We start from the raw sequence: 22184 nt of genomic DNA, 5'->3' as shown, positions 1-22184 counted from the left end.
TGAACGTAAAGTACAATAAAAGTTGCAATGACATATCTATAATATAAGAATATAATGTTTTGTGAGTATCACTGCTAACACGTTGCTCTTTTTAAACAATAAAACCTATTTTACAGGCCCCATATTGAAAAGGGTGTTGGTAGTGTGGTGGTACAAATACCTGTCGTGACACTAGTGTGTTCTGTACTTGCTCCGGCAGTACATATACTAAAATTGGAACGATACAGAGAAGATTAGCATGGCCCCTGCGCAAGGATGACACGCAAATTCGTGAAGCGTTCCATATTTTATTACATTTCAATTCACCTTCCTGTACCTAATGGCAAACAAGCGTTGCTGAATTTATTGGCTTACACGAATGATACACTACATGTCTTCAGGATTTCAGCTGGTTGGCATGACACAGATCTGGGGGCTGGATAGGAAGTACAGCAAGTATGTTCGCGTACCCCTCTGTGCAGATATTAGAGCGTTAGACTCATGTTTGGAGTTTTCCTGGCCACGTTGGTTTCTTCTTGAATTAAAAACTGCACTGGTGTGCTCCCTCAAATATATAAATTATTTGGTGATACTGCGTTGGCCCTTGCTCGAAACGCCGCCTATGTATTACTTTTCCTACGTGCTGCATGTACAAATGTGCAAATAAGCACGGCTTTGACCCGTCAGTAAATTCAAACTGCCTCTGACCCAGGACATCTTTGTGACATCCATAAAGGCACCTCCAGTGTGCCACGTGTTCTATCCCACAATGCACTTCGGCATAAGACATGCAATTGAATCCCAACAAATATGTGCTCAATATACACACTTCTTGAACGTAAAGTACAATTAAAGTGGCAATGACATATCTATAATATAAAAAAATATAATGTTTTGTGAGAATCACTGCGAACACGTTGCTCTTTTTAAACAATAAAACCGATTTTACAGGCCCCATATTGAAAAGGGAAGTGGTAGTGTGGTGGTACAAATACCTGTCGTGACACTCGTGTGTTCTGTACTTGCTCCGGCAGTACATATACTAAAATTGGAACGATACAGAGAAGATTAGCATGGCCCCTGCGCAAGGATGACACGCAAATTCGTGAAGCGTTCCATATTTTATCACATTTTAATTCACATTCCTGTACCTAATGGCAAACAAGCGTTGCTGAATTTATTGGCTTACACGAATGATACACAATGTTTCTTCAGGATTTCAGCTGGTTGGCATGACACAGATCTGGGGGCTGGCTAGGAAGTACAGCAAGTATGTTCGCGTACCCGTCTGTGCAGATATTAGAGCGTTAGACTCATGTTTGGAGTTTTCCTGGCCACGTTGGTTTCTTCTTGAATTAAAAACTGCACTGTGGTGCTCCCTCAAATATATACATTATTTGGTGATTCTGCGTTGGCCCTTGCTCGAAACGTCGCCTATGTATTACTTTTCCTACGTGCTGCATGTACAAATGTGCAAATAAGCACGGCTTTGACCCGTCAGTAAATTCAAACTGACTCTGACCCAGGACATCTTTGTGCCATCCATGAAGGCATCTCCAGTGTGCCCACGTGTTCTATCCCACAATGCACTTCGGCATAAGACATGCATTTGTATCCCAACAAATATGTGCTCAATAAACACACTTCTTGAACGTAAAGTACAATTAAAGTTGCAATGACATATCTATAATATAAAAAATTATAATGTTTTGTGAGTATCACTGCTAACACGTTGATCTTCTTAAACAATAAAACCTATTTTACAGGCCCCATATTGAAAAGGATGCTGGTACTTTGGTATTACAAATACCTGTCGTGACACCCGTGTGTCCTGTACTTGCTCCGGCAGTACATATACTAAAATTGGAACGATACAGAGAAGATTAGCATGGCCCCTGCGCAAGGATGACACGCAAATTCGTGAAGCGTTCCATATTTTTTCACATTTTAATTCACATTCCTGTACCTAATGGCAAACAAGCATTGCTGAATTTATTGGCTTACACGAATAATACACAATGTGTCTTCAGGATTTCAGCTGGTTGGCATGCCACAGATCTGGGGGCTGGCTAGGAAGTACAGCAAGTAGGCTCGCGTACCCGTCTGTGCAGATCTTTGAGCGTTAGACTCATGTTCTTGGTTCTTTAGGTAAAGTCACGTAAGAAGGGAAACAATTAAATAACAAAAATATAAAACAAAACAATTCTCATTAAACTCATGTTTGGGGTTTTCCTGGCCACGTTGGTTTCTCCTTGAATGTAAAACTGCACTGTGGTCGTCCCTCAAATATATAAATTATTTGGTGATACTGCGTTGGCCCTTGCTCGAAACGTCGCCTATGTATTACTTTTCCTAGTGCTGCATGTACAAATGTGCAAATAAGCACGGCTTTGACCCGTCAGTAAATTCAAACTGCCTCTGACCCAGGACATCTTTGTGACATCCATGAAGGCACCTCCAGTGTGCCCACGTGTTCTATCCCACAATGCACTTCGGCATAAGACATGCAATTGAATCCCAACAAATATGTGCTCAATATACACACTTCTTGAACGTAAAGTACAATTAAAGTTGCAATGACATATCTATAATATAAGAATATAATTTTTGTATCACTGCTAACACGTTGCTCTTTTTAAACAATAAAACCTATTTTACAGGCTCCATATTGAAAAGGGTATTGGTAGTGTGGTGGTACAAATACCTGTCGTGACACTAGTGTGTTCTGTACTTGCTCCGGCAGTACATATACTAAAATTGGAACGATACAGAGAAGATTAGCATGGCCCCTGCGCAAGGATGACACGCAAATTCGTGAAGCGTTCCATATTTTATCACATTTTAATTCACATTCCTGTACCTAATGGCAAACAAGCGTTGCTGAATTTATTGGCTTACACGAATAATACACAATGTGTCTTCAGGATTTCAGCTGGTTGGCATGCCACAGATCTGGGGGCTGGCTAGGAAGTACAGCAAGTATGCTCGCGTACCCGTCTGTGCAGATCTTTGAGCGTTAGACTCATGTTCTTGGTTCTTTAGGTAAAGTCACGTAAGAAGGGAAACAATTAAATAACAAAAATATAAAACAAAACAATTCTCGTTAAACTCATGTTTGGGGTTTTCCTGGCCACGTTGGTTTCTCCTTGAATGTAAAACTGCACTGTGGTCGTCCCTCAAATATATAAATTATTTGGTGATACTGCATTGGCCCTTGCTCGAAACGTCGCCTATGTATTACTTTTCCTACGTGCTGCATGTACAAATGTGCAAATAAGCACGGCTTTGACCCGTCAGTAAATTCAAACTGCCTCTGACCCAGGACATCTTTGTGACATCCATGAAGGCACCTCCAGTGTGCCCACGTGTTCTATCCCACAATGCACTTCGGCATAAGACATGCAATTGAATCCCAACAAATATGTGCTCAATATACACACTTCTTGAACGTAAAGTACAATTAAAGTTGCAATGACATATCTATAATATAAATTTTTTTTTATAATGTTTTGTGAGTATCACTGCTAACACTTTGCTCTTTTTAAACAATAAAACCTATTTTACAGACCCCATATTGAAAAGGGTTTTGGTAGTGTGGTGGTACAAATACCTGTCGTGACACCCGTGTGTTCTGTACTTGCTCCGGCAGTACATATACTAAAATTGGAACGATACAGAGAAGATTAGCATGGCCCCTGCGCAAGGATGACACGAAAATTCGTGAAGCGTTCCATATTTTATCACATTTTAATTCACATTCCTGTACCTAATGGCAAACAAGCGTTGCTGAATTTATTGGCTTACACGAATGATACACTACGTGTCTTCAGGATTTCAGCTGGTTGGCATGACACAGATCTGGGGGCTGGCTAGGAAGTACAGCAAGTATGTTCGCGTACCCGTCTGTGCAGATATTAGAGCGTTAGACTCATCTTTGGAGTTTTCCTGGCCACGTTGGTTTCTTCTTGAATTAAAAACTGCACTGTGGTGCTCCCTCAAATATATAAACTATTTGGTGATACTGCGTTGGCCCTTGCTCGAAACGTCGCCTATGTATTACTTTTCCTACGTGCTGCATGTACAAATGTGCAAATAAGCACGGCTTTGACCCGTCAGTAAATTCAAACTGCCTCTGACCCAGGACATCTTTGTGACATCCATGAAGGCACCTCCAGTGTGCCCACGTGTTCTATCCCACAATGCACTTCGGCATAAGACATGCAATTGAATCCCAACAAATATGTGCTCAATATACACACTTCTTGAACGTAAAGTACAATTAAAGTTGCAATGACATATCTATAATATAAAAAAATATAATTTTTGTGAGTATCAATGCTAACACGTTGCTCTTTTTAAACAATTAAACCTATTTTACACGCCCCATATTGAAAAGGATATTGGTAGGGTGGTGGTACAAATACCCGTCGTGACACTAGTGTGTTCTGTACTTGCTCCGGCAGTACATATACTAAAATTGGAACGATACAGAGAAGATTAGCATGGCCCCTGCGCAAGGATGACACGCAAATTCGTGAAGCGTTCCATATTTTTTCACATTTTAATTCACATTCCTGTACCTAATGGCAAACAAGCGTTGCTGAATTTATTGGCTTACACGAATGATACACTACGCGTCTTCAGGATTTCAGCTGGTTGGCATGACACAGATCTGGGGGCTGGCTAGGAAGTATAGCAAGTATGTTCGCGTACCCGTCTGTGCAGATATTAGAGCGTTAGACTCATGTTTGGAGTTTTCCTGGCCACGTTGGTTTCTTCTTGAATTAAAAACTGCACTGTGGTGCTCCCTCAAACATATAAATTATTTGGTGATACTGCGTTGGCACTTGCTCGAAACGTCGCCTATGTATTACTTTTCCTACGTGCTGCATGTACAAATGTGCAAATAAGCACGGCTTTGACCCGTCAGTAAATTCAAACTGCCTCCGACCCCGGACATCTTTGTGACATCCATGAAGGCACCTCCAGTGTGCCCACGTGTTCCATCCCACAATGCACTTCGGCATAAGACATGCAATTGAATCCCAACAAATATGTGCTCAATATACACACTTCTTGAACGTAAAGTACAATTAAAGTTTGCAATGACATATTTATAATGTAAGAAAATAATGTATTGTGAGTATCACTGCTAACACGTTGCTCTTTTTAAACATTAAAACCTATTTACAGGCCTCATATTGAAAAGGAATGTTGGTACCGTGGCGTCACAAATACCCGTCGTGACACTCGTGTGTTCTGTACTTGCTCCGGCAGTACATATACTAAAATTGGAACGATACAGAGAAGATTAGCATGGCCCCTGCGCAAGGATGACACGCAAATTCGTGAAGCGTTCCATATTTTATCACATTTTAATTCACATTCCTGTACCTAATGGCAAACAAGCGTTGCTGAATTTATTGGCTTACACGAATGATACACTACGCGTCTTCAGGATTTCAGCTGCTTGGCATGACACAGATCTGGGGGCTGGCTAGGAAGTATAGCAAGTATGTTCGCGTACCCGTCTGTGCAGATATTAGAGCGTTAGACTCATCTTTGGAGTTTTCCTGGCCACGTTGGTTTCTTCTTGAATTAAAAACTGCACTGCGGTGCTCCCTCAAATATATAAATTATTTGGTGATACTGCGTTGGCCCTTGCTCGAAACGTCGCCTATGTATTACTTTTCCTACGTGCTGCATGTACAAATGTGCAAATAAGCACGGCTTTGACCCGTCAGTAAATTCAAACTGCCTCTGACCCAGGACATCTTTGTGACATCCATGAAGGCATCTCCAGTGTGCCCACGTGTTCTATCCCACAACGCACTTCGGCATAAGACATGCATTTGTATCCCAACAAATATGTGCTCAATAAACACACTTCTTGAACGTAAAGTACAATTAAAGTTGCAATGACATATCTATAATATAAAAAAATTATAATGTTTTGTGAGTATCACTGCTAACACGTTGATCTTTTTAAACAATAAAACCTATTTTACAGGCCCCATATTGAAAAGGATGCTGGTACTGTGGTATTACAAATACCTGTCGTGACACCCGTGTGTTCTGTACTTGCTCCGGCAGTACATATACTAAAATTGGAACGATACAGAGAAGATTAGCATGGCCCCTGCGCAAGGATGACACGCAAATTCGTGAAGCGTTCCATATTTTATCACATTTTAATTCACATTCCTGTACCTAATGGCAAACAAGCGTTGCTGAATTTATTGGCTTACACGAATAATACACAATGTGTCTTCAGGATTTCAGCTGGTTGGCATGCCACAGATCTGGGGGCTGGCTAGGAAGTACAGCAAGTATGCTCGCGTACCCGTCTGTGCAGATCTTTGAGCGTTAGACTCATGTTCTTGGTTCTTTAGGTAAAGTCACGTAAGAAGGGAAACAATTAAATAACAAAAATATAAAACAAAACAATTCTCGTTAAACTCATGTTTGGGGTTTTCCTGGCCACGTTGGTTTCTCCTTGAATGTAAAACTGCACTGTGGTGCTCCCTCAAATATATAAATTATTTGGTGATACTGCGTTGGCCCTTGCTCGAAACGTCGCCTATGTATTACTTTTCCTACGTGCTGCATGTACAAATGTGCAAATAAGCACGGCTTTGACCCGTCAGTAAATTCAAACTGCCTCTGACCCAGGACATCTTTGTGACATCCATGAAGGCACCTCCAGTGTGCCCACGTGTTCTATCCCACAATGCACTTCGGCATAAGACATGCAATTGAATCCCAACAAATATGTGCTCAATATACACACTTCTTGAACGTAAAGTACAATAAAAGTTGCAATGACATATCTATAATATAAGAATATAATGTTTTGTGAGTATCACTGCTAACACGTTGATCTTTATAAACAATAAAACCTATTTTACAGGCCCCATATTGAAAAGGGTGTTGGTAGTGTGGTGGTACAAATACCTGTCGTGACACTAGTGTGTTCTGTACTTGCTCCGGCAGTACATATACTAAAATTGGAACGATACAGAGAAGATTAGCATGGCCCCTGCGCAAGGATGACACGCAAATTCGTGAAGCGTTCCATATTTTATTACATTTCAATTCACCTTCCTGTACCTAATGGCAAACAAGCGTTGCTGAATTTATTGGCTTACACGAATGATACACTACATGTCTTCAGGATTTCAGCTGGTTGGCATGACACAGATCTGGGGGCTGGATAGGAAGTACAGCAAGCACAGTGAGGGAAAATGTATATGATCCTCTGCTGATTTTGTACGTTTGCCCACTGACAAAGAAATTATTAGTCTATAATTTAAATGGTAGGTTTATTTGAACAGTGAGAGACAGAATAACAACAACAAAAATCTAGAAAAACGCATGTTTAAAATGTTATAAATTTACTTGCATTTTAATGAGGGAAATAAGTATTTGACCCCTCTGCAAAACATGACTTAGTACTTGGTGGCAAAACCCTTGTTGGCAATCACAGAGGTCAGACATTTCTTGTAGTTGGCCACCAGGTTTGCACACATCTCAGGAGGGATTTTGTCCCACTTCTCTTTGCAGATCTTCTCCAAGTCATCAAGGTTTCGAGGCTGACGTTTGGCAACTCGAACCTTCAGTTCTCTCCACAGATTTTCTATGGGATTAAGGTCTGGAGACTGGCTAGGCCACTCCAGGACTTTAATGTGCTTCTTCTTGAGCCACTCCTTTGTTGCTTTGGCCGTGTGTTTTGGGTCATTGTCATGCTGGAATACCCATCCACGACCCATTTTCAATGCGCTGGCTGAGGCAAGGAGGTTCTCACCCAAGATTTGACGGTACATGGCCCCGTCCATCGTCCCTTTGATGCGGTGAAGTTGTCCTGTCCCCTTAGCAGAAAACACCCCCAAAGCATAATGTTTCCACCTCCATGTTTGACGGTGGGGATGGTGTTCTTGGGGTCATAGGCAGAATTCCTCCTCCTCCAAACACGGCGAGTTGAGTTGATGCCAAAGAGCTCCATTTTGGTCTCATCTGACCACAACACTTTCACCCAGTTGTCCTCTGAATGATTCAGATGTTCATTGGCAAACTTCAGACGGGCATGTATATGTGCTTTCTTGAGCAGGGGGACCTTGCGGGTGCTGCAGGATTTCAGTCCTTCACGCAGCTTGAACCTCACAGTAGAGGAGCACGAGGTGGGGCGCACGCTGCTGGCCGTCAACCCGAGGAAGGCTGCGGGACCTGACGGCGTCCCGGGACGTGTGCTGAGGGACTGTGCTGACAAGGTGGCTGGAGTCTTCACAAGGATTTTCAACCTGTCTCTGGAACAGTTCACGGTACCACCCTGCCCAAAGTCCGCCACCATAGTCCCCCTGCCGAAAAAAACCCTACATTTCCAGCCTCAACGACTACCGGCCAGTAGCACTGACGCCAGTGGTGATGAAGTGCTTTGAAAAACTAGTCCGGAGTCACATCATTGCAACATTGCCCCGAAGCCTTGACCCCACACCAGTTTGCCTACAGAGCGAACCGATCCACGGAGGCCCCCTTGGTCACAGCACTGCATGCTGCACTGTCACACCTGGAGCAGCAGGGGAGCTATGTGCGGATGCTCTTCGTGGATTACAGTTCTGCGTTCAACACCATCCTGCCACACAAACTGGGGGTAAAAATGTGCGACTTGGGGCTTCCATATTCCACCTGCATGTGGATACATAGCTTCCTCTCGGGCCGCAGACAGAGGGTCAGAGTGGGCCGTCATACATCCACAGCTCTGAGCCTCAGTACTGGCTCCCTCCAGGGCTGTGTACTGAGCCCCCTGCTCTACTCCCTCTACACACATGACTGTGCCCCCGTCCACCATAGCAACACCATTGTGAAGTTTGCTGATGACACCACAGTGGTGGGGCTCATCTCTGGGGGGGATGAGTTTGCCTACAGGGACGAGGTGGAGCGGCTGACAGCTTGGTGCAGGGGCAACAACCTGCTCCTTAACACCGCAAAGACCAAGGAGCTCATAATAGACTACAGGTGAAAGAAAACGGACACTCCACCACTAACCATCAACTGGGACTGTGTGGAGAGGGTGGCGGACTTCCGCTTCCTGGGAGTACACATTGGGGAGGGCCTGACCTGGAGCGCCAACACCTCTGAGCTACTGAAAAAGGCCCAGCAGAGACTTTACTTCCTGAGAATACTCAGGAAGAATAACATCACACAGAAACTGCTGGTGTCCTTCTACCGAGCCTCCATCGAGAGCATTCTTACATACTGCATCTGTGTATGGTACACCAGCTGCACAGTGGCTCAGAGGAAAGCGCTGCAGAGGGTCATCAACACGGCGCAAAAAATAGCTGGGTGCTCTCTCCCCACATTGGAAGAACTACACAATTCCCGTTGCATCGAAAAAGCGAAGAACATTATAAAGGACTCTTCTCACCCTGGACACTCTTTGTTTGAGCTGTTGCCATCAGGCAGACAATTCAGATCAGTCAAAACAAGGACAAACAGATTCAAACACAGATTTTATCCTACAGCAATTACCACACTCAATACTGCTAATTAATTACTAAGTAATACTGTATACAATTGACTGTAAAATAAGGATGTGCAATGATAAAATGTACTTTTATGTGGGTATGTGGGTATACTTGGGTAGTTTTTATATATAAAATTTATTGATTATCTTTTATTTTATTTTTATTTCTTGTTTTATTTAAATTTATGAATGATGTACTGACTGGTGAGCACTTTAAATTTCGTTGTACTGGTGACAATGACAATAAAGGATCTATCTATCTAGTAGTGTGTTACCAATTGTTTTCTTGGTCACTATGGTCCCGGCTGCCTTGAGATCATTGACAAGAGCCTCCCGTGTAGTTCTGGGCTGATTCCTCACCGTTCTCATGATCATTGCAACTCCACGAGGTGAGATCTTGCATGGAGCCCCAGGCCGAGGGAGATTGACAGTTCTTTTGTGTTTCTTCCATTTGCGAATAACCGCACCAACTGTTGTCACCTTCTCACCAAGCTGCTTGGCAATGGTCTTGTAGCCCATTCCAGCCTTGTGTAGGTCTACAATATTGTACCTGACATCCTTGGAGAGCTCTTTGGTCTTGGCCATGGTGGAGAGTTTGGAATCTGATTATTTGCTTCTGTGGACAGGTGTCTTTTATACAGGTAACAATCTGAGATTAGGAGCAGTCCTTTAAGAGTGTCCTCCTAATCTCAGCTCGTTACCTGTATAAACAACACCTGGGAGCCAGAAATCTTTCTGATTGAGAGGGGGTCAAATACTTATTTCCCTCCTGAAAATGCAAATCAATTTATAACATTTTTGACATGCGTTTTTCTGGATTTTTGTTGTTAATCTGTCTCTCACTGTTCAAATAAACCTCCCATTAAAATTATAGACTGATCATTTCTCTGTCAGTGGGCAAACGTACAAAATCAGCAGGGGATCAAATACTTTTTTTTCCCTCACTGTAGGTTCGTGTACCCGTCTGTGCAGATATTTGAGCGTTAGACTCATGTTTGGAGTTTTCCTGGCCACGTTGGTTTCTTCTTGAATTAAAAACTGCACTGTGGTGCTCCCTCAAATACTGCGTTGGCCATTGCTCGAAACGTCGCCTATGTATTACTTTTCCTACGTGCTGCATGTACAAATGTCCAAATAAGCACGGCTTTGACCCGTCAGTAAATTCAAACTGCCTCTGACCCAGGACATCTTTGTGCCATCCATGAAGGCACCTCCAGTGTGCCCACCTATTTTTTCCCACAATGCGCTCTGGCATAAAACATGAAAGTGAATCCCAGCAAATATGTGCTCAATAAACACACTTCTTTAACGTAAAGTACAATTAAAGTTGCAATGACATATCTATAATATAATAATGTTTTGTGAGTATCACTGCCAACTCGTTGCTCTTTTTAAACAATAAAACATATTTTACAGGCCCCATAGTGAAAAGGGTTTTGGTACCCTGGTGTTACAAATACCCGTCGCGACACTAGTGTGTTCTGTACTTGCTCCGGCAGTACATATACTAAAATTGGAACGATACACAGAAGATTAGCATGGCCCCTGCGCAAGGATGACACGCAAATTCGTGAAGCGTTTCATATTTTGCACCTTTTAATAAATATATTATGCTCTGCCATTGGGCACATGCTGGAACTTAGGGTGGTAACCACCGTCCGTAACTTAGCTAACACACGGGGATACTACATTTCTGTATCGGAAACCGAGGGCCGTAGATGGTGACCCAGCAGAACAGCCCAGCTCCGGCGTGGCCGGCCACGCCCCCTTCGGGAAGGCTCGATCCCCCAACCACGTGACCCCCCTGGGGCGCCTGGCCCCCCGGTATCCGGTCACGTGTCCTGTTGGGTTCACGCAGAGTGTCACGGCCTGACACGACCTCCGTGACACCTGCCTACTGCCCCCATACCGAGCCAACACAGTAGTGTCGTTCTATTACACTGCACTTGTACACACCGGTGTGTTGGAGTACAGTAATTACAACTAGCTTCATCAGGCAACAGGCAGATTTGTTATATTATTATTTAAATTACTCCCCTGGGAAATTGCGTGGTTGTTGGTGGGTCGCATGCTAATGGACTGAATTGAACTCAAAACCTTCTGACTGCGAGCTGAAGCTCGCTCAAACGCTGAGCCCCCAGGCCCGGCGTTCATGTGTGTGTGCTGTGTGTCTGTGTAACACTGTGTGTGGTGTGTGTGTGTAATGCTGTGTGTTGTCTCATCGACTACAGCATCCCACGGTGGAGAATGAGGAGGCTTACCGCAGCCTTCGCTCGGAGGTTCGGAGAGCCGTGAGGCGCTGCAAGAATGGGTGGTGGTCACGGGTTGCTGAGGAGATGGGGTCTGCCTCGGTGGCCCGCGATCACAAATTGCTCTTTAATTCCATCAAAAAAGTAACCTGCAGCACCCACACCTATTACAATCATGAGGGGAAAGAACGGTGATCCAATCTCCGACCCCCAGGAACAGGTTTGCAGATTTGCTGAGCATTTCTGTGAGGTCCTGGGGGAGGGGAAATCCCTCACCCAGGAAAACAACGTGGGACAAAGTGGGGATGACCCTGCTGAGGCTGCGGTGCCTCAAATATTGGAAGAAGAAGTCACCCCCTGTGAGTGGCTGGCTGAGGTGCCATCTGTTGAGGAAGTACTGAAGGTGATCCAGAGTCTGAGACCAAGAACGGCAACGGGCAGAGATGATCTCCCAAGCGAAATGCTGAGGGAGGGTGGCGTTTGTGCACAGACTGCCCTATATAACATCATAACAACAGTCTGGACCACTGGACGGGTTCCACAGGATTGGAAGGATGCCCTGCTGGTCCCCCTCTTTAAGAAGGGGGACCGCACAGACTGTAACAACTACAGGGGCATCTCATTCCTCAGTGTGCCGGAAAAGGTCCTGGCAAGGATTATTCAACATTGCCTTGTTACGCATGCTAAGGAGAGGCTTGCGGAGCCCCAATGCAGTTTCAGGAAAGGGCGGTCCTGCACAGATGCCATTTTTTCTGTCTGTCTGCTACAGCAGAGGTGTAGGGAATTCCAACAAGACCTACATCTCTGCTTTATTGACCTGGTCAAGGCCTATGATACCATCACTAGGCCTGGGCTCTGGGTTGTTCTTCATGCTTTCGGAGTCCCTGACCCTCTGCTCACGATCATTAAGGACCTTCATGATGGTGAGCAGGCCCGGGTAAAACTACAAGGCCGGGAGTCAGAGCCATTCCCTGTACACTTGGGGTGCGACAGGAATCTCCTCTGGCTCCCACAATATTTAACATCTATTTTGACCACGTAGTTCATGAAGCCTTCAATAGCTGTACAGGGGGAATTTCTATCTGGCACAGATACAATGGGAGGCTGATTGATGCCCAGGAGCGGTCAAGGGATGGCTCCCTATTGCTCAACGATGTTACGTATAACTAAGCACCTACCTGGGTATTTTTTACTATCGGACACATCACCCAATTAGGGCAGTTGTGGAGAGAGTGAAGAGTTTCCCATACCTTGGCAGTGTGCTCATGACCGGCTCCGGATTAAAAGCAGAGGTCTCACTCCGAATCAGTCGAGCGGCATTATCTTTTCATCGGTTGCGTAATGCTGTGTGGAAGCTACCTAGTTTATCGCTCCGCACGAAGCTTCAGGTCTTCTTGGCCAAAGTCATTCCCTCCCTTCTTTAAGCTCGCATAACGTGGACCCCCCTAATGGAACATCTTCACCGGTTGGAAACATTTAGGCTGGCCTGCCTACGATGCATCCTGGATTTAACCAGGTTGGATTGTGTGAGGAGCTCACAAATCCTTGAAAGATGTGGACAAAGTCCTATCGGTGAGCCCCTCCGGCAGGCAAGGCTGCATTGGCTGGGTCATTTAGCCCGCATGCCCTGCCAGCACATGCCTAAACAGCTTTTGTTTGGCCAGATCGAGGGGGCTTAACGGGCGCGGCACGGGCTAGAGAAGAGATTAAGTGATGTGGTACAGGAGGATGTGGAGCTGAGTGGATTTGCCGATGACTGGTACCAGCGGTGTCAAGATCGGCCTCTGTGGAGGAGGCTCGTGAAGGACGCTACTGGGCAGTTGAAGGCAGTCGCCCTCCAATAACAACGGAGGGCGGAGGAGCGACGCTCACAACAACGAGCGGAGCGCCGGGTGGCTAAAGCACAGCAAGTTGGCACGGTAGGGGGCATAGGTGGTGCATCAGCCATTCATCTCGGTCATCTCAGTCAGTCGACCCGTGGCACCTGGGTCTGCCCCGTGACCTCCTGCCAACGGGTGGTCGACACTTCACGTGGCCTCAAGGTGCACATAGCCTGACACAAGCGTTGTGGTGACGTCACCAACACTTAGTGGCGAATGGCGGTTGTTGTCTGTGTAATGCTGTGTGTGTCTGTAATGCAGTGTGTGTGTAATGCTGTGTGTGTGTCTGTGTAATGCTGTGTGTGTCTGTGTAATGTTGTGTGTCTGTGTAATGCTGTGTGTCTGTGTAATGCTGTGTTGTCTGTGTAATGCTGTGTGTCTGTGTAATGCTGTGTGTCTGTGTAATGCTGTGTGTGTCTGTGTAATGTTGTGTGTCTGTGTAATGCTGTGTGTCTGTGTAATGCTGTGTTGTCTGTGTAATGCTGTGTGTCTGTGTAATGCTGTGTGTCTGTGTAATGCTGTGTGTGTCTGTGTAATGCTGTGTGTGTCTGTGTAATGCTGTGTGTCTGTGTAATGCTGTGTGTGTGTAATGCTGTGTGTCTGTGTAATGCTGTGTGTCTGTGTAATGCTGTGTGTGTGTAATGCTGTGTGTCTGTGTAATGCTGTGTGTCTGTGTAATGCTGTGTGTGCCTGTGTAATGCTGTGTGTGTGACTGTGTAATGCTGTGTGTCTGTGTAATGCTGTGTGTGTGTAATGCTGTGTGTGTGACTGTGTAATGCTGTGTGTCTGTGTAATGCTGTGTGTCTGTGTAATGCTGTGTGTGCTGTGTAATGCTGTGTGTCTGTGTAATGCTGTGTTTGCCTGTGTAATGCTGTGTGTCTGTGTAATGCTGTGTCTGTGTAATGCTGTGTCTGTGTAATGCTGTGTGTCTGTGTAATGCTGTGTGTGCCTGTGTAATGCTGTGTGTCTGTGCAATGCTGTGTCTGTGTAATGCTGTGTGTCTGTGTAATGCTGTACGTCTGTGTAATGCTGTGTGTCTGTGTAATGCTGTGTGTCTGTGTAATGCTGTGTGTGCCTGTGTAATGCTGTGTGTGCCTGTGTAATGCTGTACGTCTGTGTAATGCTGTCTGTGTAATGCTGTGTGTGTCTGTGTAATGCTGTGTGTGTGTCTGTGTAATGCTGTGTGTGTGTCTGTGTAATGATGTGTGTGTCTGTGTAATGCTGTCTGTGTAATGCTGTGTCTGTGCAATGCTGTGTGTCTGTGTAATGCTGTGTGTCTGTGTAGTGGGTTCCAGGACACGGAGACGGCAGAGTAAAAGCAGCACTATTTATTTAAACCTTAACAAAGGGTTACACTAGAAGGGGTAGCGGCCCCTTCACCCGTATAACTCAGGAACACACCACCGGCTCTCGAGCCTAAGCTCTAGGCTCCCAGCTCCTCCTGGTAGGGCTCTAAGGGAGGCTATCAGATCATCTGGCCCTGGTTAGGCACAGATCTCGGCACCCCACCGACCAGACCGGCCCTTAGAAGGACTCTGACTCTGGGGCTCTGGGGCTCTGGGGCCGCACCACTGGCTTGCTGTGCCGGCCCTGAGAAGGGCCGCGGTCACAGGAGTCCCAGGGTCTCACCGAGCTGGCCTTCTTTCTTCACTGGTTGCTTCAGCCTCGGGCCCAACACTCTGCCCCGAGCTCCCTAGCTCCCCCCCCCCGCACTTTATACCCACAGGGGGTGTGGAGCCTTAGCGGACGTTGTTGTAGCCACCAAGGTGTGGGTGAACCACACCTCCCCATAGCATGTGTTTACTCCCCATAGCACCCCTACATCTGTGTAATGCTGTGTGTCTGTGTAATGCTGTGTCTGTGTAATGCTGTGTGTCTGTGTAATGCTGTGTGTCTGTGTAATGCTGTGTGTGCTGTGTAATGCTGTGTGTCTGTGTAATGCTGTGTGTCTGTGTGATGCTGTGTAATGCTGTGTGTCTGTGTAATGCTGTGTGTCTGTGTAATGCTGTGTCTGTGTAATGCTGTGTCTGTGTAATGCTGTGTGTCTGTGTAATGCTGTGTGTCTGTGTAATGCTGTGTATGCTGTGTAATGCTGTGTGTCTGTGTGATGCTGTGTGTCTGTGTAATGCTGTGTCTGTGTAATGCTGTGTGTCTGTGTAATGCTGTGTCTGTGTAATGCTGTCTGTGTAATGCTGTGTCTGTGTAATGCTGTGTGTCTGTGTAATGCTGTGTGTCTGTGTAATGCTGTGTGTCTGTGTAATGCTGTGTCTGTGTAATGCTGTGTGTCTGTGTAATGCTGTGTGTGTGTAATGCTGTGTCTGTGTAATGCTGTGTGTCTGTGTAATGCTGTGTCTGTGTAATGCTGTGTCTGTGTAATGCTGTGTGTCGTGCAGCGGCGAGCGAGCAGCGTTGTCACGAACCCCGCGACCTGAGTTCGATTCCCGCTCACGGCCAACGCCACCGGTGACAGCGATTATCTGAACCGGTCCTGGGCCTCCTCCGGGTGGACTCGGCCTCCAAATGAGTAGCTGGTGTAGCGGTGTGCAGTGAACATCGCCGCTGGGGAGACAAAGGCGGCCGGGCGTGGTGCTGGTCACCCACTCACTCGTGTGCCGTGCCGGCCTTCATAGGTGCTCGCTAACAGCGCTTAACAGTCTGTTAAGGCGATACGCGGGGATCTTGGCTGTTGATGTGTAGTCCTGCTAACAGGACAATTTAACTCATACCGTAAGGGGCCGTCCATAAATGACGTCACGCGATTTTGGAAGATGTTTGATCCCCCCCCTTCGTCACACGACGTCACAAAAAGTCAGACCCCCCCCTCAAATATGACGTCACAAAGCTCTGTCCCCCCCCCGACCCAAGAAAATAAAACATTCTAAAAATCGCTTTAAACTATTGTCATTGTAGTGCGTATTTAATGTGGCGCTGCATCACCCCCCCCCCCCCCCCATCGTCACAAATGTCTGACCCCCCCCAACCCCACTAGGTGCGTGCCGTCATTTATGGACGGCCCCTTATGCAAATCTTTCGTGAGACCGGCTGTGTGCTTGGCTTAGCCGCCATTCCAACCGACGTGGGACCCCCTCACGACCGGCGTCACCTCTCGGCCCCCGCCTTGGTCTCTCCCAGCCGCAGACATCCCTCGTGAGCACGTGAAGGATGAACAGCAGAGACTAAAGTGACCCTTGAGCACGTGAAGGATGAACAGCAGAGACTAAAGTGACCCTTGAACACGTGAAGGATGAACACCAGAGACTAAAGTGACCCTTGAGCACGTGAAGGATGAACAGCAGAGACTAAAGTGACCCTTGAGCACGTGAAGGATGAACAGCAGAGACTAAAGTGACCCTTGAGCACGTGAAGGATGAACAGCAGAGACTAAAGTGACCCTTGAGCACGTAAAGGATGAACAGCAGAGACTAAAGTGACCCTTGAGCACGTGAAGGATGAACAGCAGAGACTAAAGTGACCCTTGAGCACGTGAAGGATGAACAGCAGAGACTAAAGTGACCCTTGAGCACGTGAAGGATGAACAGCAGAGACTAAAGTGACCCCCCCTACCGCCACCATCAACCTCCACACATCCACGGGGTGCGCAGTGCGAGGCCGAATCGCTTTTTATCAATCCCACAATGCACTGGGGCTGGAATAACGAGACGTAAAATCCATACAAATATCTGCTCAATAAGCACATTTTAGACGTGAAACCCGTGATTACCCTTGAAAAGAATGACAATAATATTAATTTCAAATTTTTTTGAGCACGATTGTTTGTGATTTATTTTAAATAAAATGACACAAGTTTTTTGTGGGGCCCATAGCGTAAAGCATTACCTTGCCGCGGTACTATAAATACTTGTCGTGACACTACTGTGTTCTGTACTTGCTCCGGCAGTACATATACTAAAATTGGAACGATACAGAGAAGATTAGCATGGCCCCTGCGCAAGGATGACACGCAAATTCGTGAAGCGTTCCATATTTTTTCACATTTTAATTAATTTTATTAAATTCTCTACTTATAAATACGTTATGCTCTGCCATACCTGCTTGGGCACATGCCAATTCGTTATTAGTACAGCAGCACACCGGTGTGTTGGAGAGCAAAGCCGCAACATTTACTATCTGAGTGCGACGTTTCGCCAGTAACTACTTCATCAGGCAACAGGCAGATTTGTTATATTATTATTGAAATTACTCCCCTGGGAAATTGCGTGGTTGTTGGTGTGTCGCATGTTAATCCGTGGAATTGAACTCACAACCTTCTGACTGCGAGCTAACGCTCGCTCGAACGCTGAGCCACCAGGACCGGTTTCATGTGCGTGTGCTGTGTGTGTATTGCTGTGTGTCTGTGTAATGCTGTGTGTAATGCTGTGTGCCTGTGTAATGCTGTGTGTGTAATGCTGTGTGTCTGTGTAATGCTGTGTGTGTCTGTGTAATGCTGTTTGTGTGTAATGCTGTGTCTGTGTAATGATGTGTGTCTGTGTAATGCTGTGTGTGCTGTGTAATGCTGTGTGTCTGTGTAATGCTGTTTGTGTGTAATGCTGTGTGTGTAATGCTGTGTATCTGTGTAATGCTGTGTATCTGTGTAATGCTGTGTGTGTGTGTAATGCTGTGTCTGTGTAATGCTGTTTGTGTGTAATGCTGTGTGTGTAATGCTGTGTATCTGTGTAATGCTGCGTGTCTGTGTAATGCTCATTGTGTGTGTAATGCTGTGTGTGTAATGCTGTGTGTCTGTGTAATGATGTGTGTTTGTGTAATGCTGTGTGTGTGTAATGCTGTGTGTGTCTGTGTAATGCTGTTTGTGTGTAATGCTGTGTGTCTGTGTAATGCTGTGTCTGTGTAATGCTGTGTGTCTGTGTAATGCTGTGTGTGTCTGTGTAATGCTGTGTGTAATGCTGTGTGTCTGTCTAATGCTGTGTGTGTGTGTCTGTGTAATGGTGTATGTATGTGTAATGCTGTGTGTGTAATGCTGTGTGTCTGTGTAATGCTGTGTCTTGTAATGCTGTGTGTCTGTGTAATGCTGTGTGTGTCTGTGTAATGCTGTGTGTGTAATGCTGTGTGTCTGTGTAATGCTGTGTCTTGTAATACTGTGTGTGCTGTGTAATGCTGTGTGTCTGTGCAATGATGTGTGTGTGAGTAATGCTGTGTTGTCTGTGTAATGCTGTGTGTCTGTGTAATGATGTGTGTCTCGTAATGCTGTGTGTCTGTGTAATGCTGTGTTGTCTGTGTAATGATGTGTGTCTCGTAATGCTGTGTGTGTCTGTGTAATGCTGTGTGTCTGTGTAATGCTGTGTATCTGTGTAATGCTGTGTGTGTCTGTGTAATGCTGTTTGTGTGTGTAATGCTGTTTGTGTGTGTAATGCTGTGTGTCTGTGTAATGCTGTTTGTGTGTGTAATGCTGTTTGTGTGTGTAATGCTGTGTCTGTGTAATGCTGTGTGTATGTGTAATGCTGTGTGTAATGCTGTGTCTGTGTAATGCTGTGTGTGTGTAATGCTGTGTCTGTGTAATGCTGTGTGTTGGGGAGCGATAGTGTAGCGGTTAGCGCGCTGCGCTAACCGATGATCTGAACCGGTCCCGGGCCTCCCCTAGGTCGACTCAGCCTCAAGTGAGTACCTGGTGCGGTGTATAAACATCGCCACTGGGGAGACAAAGGCGGCCGGGCGTGGTGCTGGCCACCCAACCCCCTCGTGTGCCGTGCTGACCTTCATAGGCGCTCGCTAACAACAGTCTGTTAAGGCGATACGCGGGGTTGTTTGGTGTTAATGTATAGTTCTGAGAATAATGAGAAGGCCGTCTTTGTCTCTCCCAGCCGCAGACATCCCTCTTGAGCACGTGAAGGATGAACAGCAGAGACTAAAGTGACCCTTGAGCACGTGAAGGATGAACAGCAGAGACTAAAGTGACCCTTGAGCACGTGAAGGATGAACAGCAGAGACTAAAGTGACCCTTGAGCACGTGAAGGATGAACAGCAGAGACTAAAGTGACCCTTGAGCACGTGAAGGATGAACAGCAGAGACTAAAGTGACCCCCCCACCGTCACCATCAACCTCCACACATCCACGGGGTGCGCAGTGCGAGGCCGACTCGCTTTTTTTCAATCCCACAATGCACTGGGGCTGGAACAACGCGACGTAAAATCCATACAAGTATCGCACAATAAGCACATTTTAGACGCGAAAACTGTGATTATCCTTAAAACAATGATATTAATATTGGTTTCAAATGTTTGTGAGCACGATTTTTAGTAAATTATTTAAAATAAAATAACACCAATTTTTGTGGTGCCCATAGGCTAAAGGAGCCCCTTTCCGCCATACTATAAATACCCGTCGCGACACTAGTGTGTATGTACTTGCTCCGGCAGTACATATACTAAAATTGGAACGATACAGAGAAGATTAGCATGGCCCCTGCGCAAGGATGACACGCAAATTCGTGAAGCGTTCCATATTTTATCACATTTTAATAAATATATTATGCTCTGCCATACCTGCTCGGGCACATGCCAATTCGTTAGTAGTACAGCAGGACACCGGTGTGTTGGAGAGCAAAGCCGCAACATTTACAATCTGATCTTGACTTGAAACTTTCGTGACTGCAGTAATCCATACTGCGGGACTCCTGCAACCACGAAATCATTAAGTGACGACAAAGCCCCCTCCCCTTCCCGTGCCTGTATAAAGCCACAACACCAGATAATTATTTCTCGCCTGATGACGGACGCTTGTGTTGCGACCGAAACGTCGTGTTCTATTATTTTTTTCTTCTATTTACGTGACTTTACCGAAAGAACCAGACAATATTTACAATCTGAGTACGACGTTTCGCCAGCAATTAGGGCACATTTTTAGTTGAGCCGATCAGGACGCGTCCAACCAAATGCCAATGTTGGCCCAACATTCGCATTTTTACTGGAAATCTCATCTCCCCCTGTGTCCTCGTGTCTCCATCTCCCCAACACATGTTCCCTGTGTCTCCTCATGTCCCCGCCTCTCCTTTGCGCACAGTCTCATGTAGCTTGCAGTCGTTTTGTGTCGTATCAACTCATTCATTTGCGGAACACGTGGTCGCCTCTTTTTGGATAAAGTCTTAGGATCTTTAACGTCCACTTTGAAGCAGACTGTGCGTGTTTGTGGTTAATATTTCCAGAGTATTATTAATCAGGGTGGCTGTTAGACTAAAACTACGAACCTCTTTAAAACATGACTTGATGTATCTTGAAATGCGTTGATGCGCTACTTTGTGAGGAGTTGTATAATAACTAACAGTGGAATCGTGCATTCACTCATTCGTCAATTAATATCAATCCTAAAGCGGACGATAGAGTGTACAGTGTCAAATTGTACGTGTACTAATTGTCATTTACCGAACCCCGTTTATGCTTTTGTATTTTACCCCAAGTATTCCAATGCGTCGTGTCGTGAGATGAATAATTCATTCAGAAATATTGCAGGGCGGCTTTGCAAAAGAACGGCCGACAGAAGAGTGGATAACACGGAGCCACTTCTGAGATATTTTCAAGTGACGTCTTTTCAATACGAGAGGCTGCATATGACGATCGCCCCGTACGTCTCAATAGCACCATAACACAGTCATTAGTGTCTGGGCTGAGTCCCTCATCTCACTACACTTGAGAAATTCACATTTAAACCCAGGATCTTAGAAGTGGCGACTCAGCACTCTGACCCCTGAGCCACCCGGCCACCGCTTCAGCCCCCTGTTGTTTAGCAGAGCTCTTTCCCAGACAAAACACTACGAGGTTCACGCCAATTAACCAGAAAAGCCTTATTAGAGCATTTATTTATAATTATGAACGTTATTGTAATCGTAATAGCTTTATCAAGACGAGGGTATGAAGAGCTTGAACCCATAATGGCGTTGGCTGTGTACCAAAGATGACCATGATGAACCCAATGAAGAGACACTCAGACCAAGGGTTGTACTGCAGAAACTCAGCCCTGCTATGTACCTTAATTTCTCAGACATGGCCATTATGAATCCCCAGACACCCAGTTCCAGCTCGAACTCAAGACCTCTACAATGCTGCTTTCAGTGTATGTGACAGGGCCAATCTCATGAAATAGTAGCTTTTGATAAGCAAATTACATAATTGTGTTTTTTTACATCTGCGTGCCAACATTTCACAAGGAATTCACCGAGTGAATGATTGCATAACAGGAAAAAAACATCCAAGTGTTTTTATGTTTAGTTTAATTGTTTTAAAGAAATGAGTTCAAAATCCTTCCTGCAATATCAGGTGTCAGAGACAATGAGCCATCGTTAAGTCCTGGGTAAAGCCCATGAGCTACGTTTTTCTCTCTTTCACTGGGTTTATAATGACCATGTCAGGTTGATTATGGACAAGTCACGAGAAACGAGCACTACCGAGACCCTGGCATTGAGCCGAGGGTCTGAGCGTCTCTATGTCATGTACACGCACGGGCGTTTTGTTAATCCACTGCTGGATTATGGCCTCCCCATGCGTTGGTTACTGTGGGTTGGAGGTGGAAGCATTTTTCTTTTGTACGGCAGTGTGTATATAGATGGC

The 22184-nt window shown here is 45.6% G+C and overlaps 12 non-coding genes across 12 annotated transcripts; all 12 read left to right on the top strand.

Moving 5' to 3' along the window:
- The first annotated feature begins 183 nt into the window (after positions 1 to 183).
- LOC142925162 (U6 spliceosomal RNA) lies at positions 184 to 290 on the top strand. Its single transcript, XR_012942246.1, has one exon. It is a non-coding gene; the product is annotated as a U6 spliceosomal RNA (small nuclear RNA).
- A 707-nt stretch (positions 291 to 997) lies between these two features.
- Positions 998 to 1104, top strand: LOC142925161 (U6 spliceosomal RNA). Its single transcript, XR_012942245.1, has one exon. It is a non-coding gene; the product is annotated as a U6 spliceosomal RNA (small nuclear RNA).
- Positions 1105 to 1812: 708 nt separating this feature from the next.
- Positions 1813 to 1919, top strand: LOC142925377 (U6 spliceosomal RNA). Its single transcript, XR_012942360.1, has one exon. It is a non-coding gene; the product is annotated as a U6 spliceosomal RNA (small nuclear RNA).
- Positions 1920 to 2706: 787 nt separating this feature from the next.
- LOC142925158 (U6 spliceosomal RNA) lies at positions 2707 to 2813 on the top strand. Its single transcript, XR_012942243.1, has one exon. It is a non-coding gene; the product is annotated as a U6 spliceosomal RNA (small nuclear RNA).
- Positions 2814 to 3612: 799 nt separating this feature from the next.
- LOC142925353 (U6 spliceosomal RNA) lies at positions 3613 to 3719 on the top strand. Its single transcript, XR_012942332.1, has one exon. It is a non-coding gene; the product is annotated as a U6 spliceosomal RNA (small nuclear RNA).
- A 707-nt stretch (positions 3720 to 4426) lies between these two features.
- LOC142925375 (U6 spliceosomal RNA) lies at positions 4427 to 4533 on the top strand. Its single transcript, XR_012942357.1, has one exon. It is a non-coding gene; the product is annotated as a U6 spliceosomal RNA (small nuclear RNA).
- A 707-nt stretch (positions 4534 to 5240) lies between these two features.
- LOC142925157 (U6 spliceosomal RNA) lies at positions 5241 to 5347 on the top strand. Its single transcript, XR_012942241.1, has one exon. It is a non-coding gene; the product is annotated as a U6 spliceosomal RNA (small nuclear RNA).
- A 709-nt stretch (positions 5348 to 6056) lies between these two features.
- Positions 6057 to 6163, top strand: LOC142925156 (U6 spliceosomal RNA). Its single transcript, XR_012942240.1, has one exon. It is a non-coding gene; the product is annotated as a U6 spliceosomal RNA (small nuclear RNA).
- A 793-nt stretch (positions 6164 to 6956) lies between these two features.
- Positions 6957 to 7063, top strand: LOC142925154 (U6 spliceosomal RNA). The gene has a single exon (XR_012942238.1). It is a non-coding gene; the product is annotated as a U6 spliceosomal RNA (small nuclear RNA).
- A 3919-nt stretch (positions 7064 to 10982) lies between these two features.
- Positions 10983 to 11089, top strand: LOC142925371 (U6 spliceosomal RNA). Its single transcript, XR_012942350.1, has one exon. It is a non-coding gene; the product is annotated as a U6 spliceosomal RNA (small nuclear RNA).
- Positions 11090 to 17510: 6421 nt separating this feature from the next.
- On the top strand, positions 17511 to 17617 carry LOC116943910 (U6 spliceosomal RNA). Its single transcript, XR_004403012.1, has one exon. It is a non-coding gene; the product is annotated as a U6 spliceosomal RNA (small nuclear RNA).
- Positions 17618 to 19984: 2367 nt separating this feature from the next.
- LOC116943913 (U6 spliceosomal RNA) lies at positions 19985 to 20091 on the top strand. Its single transcript, XR_004403013.1, has one exon. It is a non-coding gene; the product is annotated as a U6 spliceosomal RNA (small nuclear RNA).
- Positions 20092 to 22184: the final 2093 nt, after the last annotated feature.

The sequence above is a fragment of the Petromyzon marinus genome, chromosome 1 (assembly GCF_048934315.1).
Source record: "Petromyzon marinus isolate PM22_M1 ecotype Great Lakes invasive population chromosome 1, UKy_Petmar_22M1.pri1.0, whole genome shotgun sequence".
NCBI classification, from domain to species: domain Eukaryota; kingdom Metazoa; phylum Chordata; class Hyperoartia; order Petromyzontiformes; family Petromyzontidae; genus Petromyzon; species Petromyzon marinus.
The sequence above is the reverse complement of the archived record's forward strand: the minus strand, read 5'-3'. Positions and strand labels throughout refer to the sequence as shown.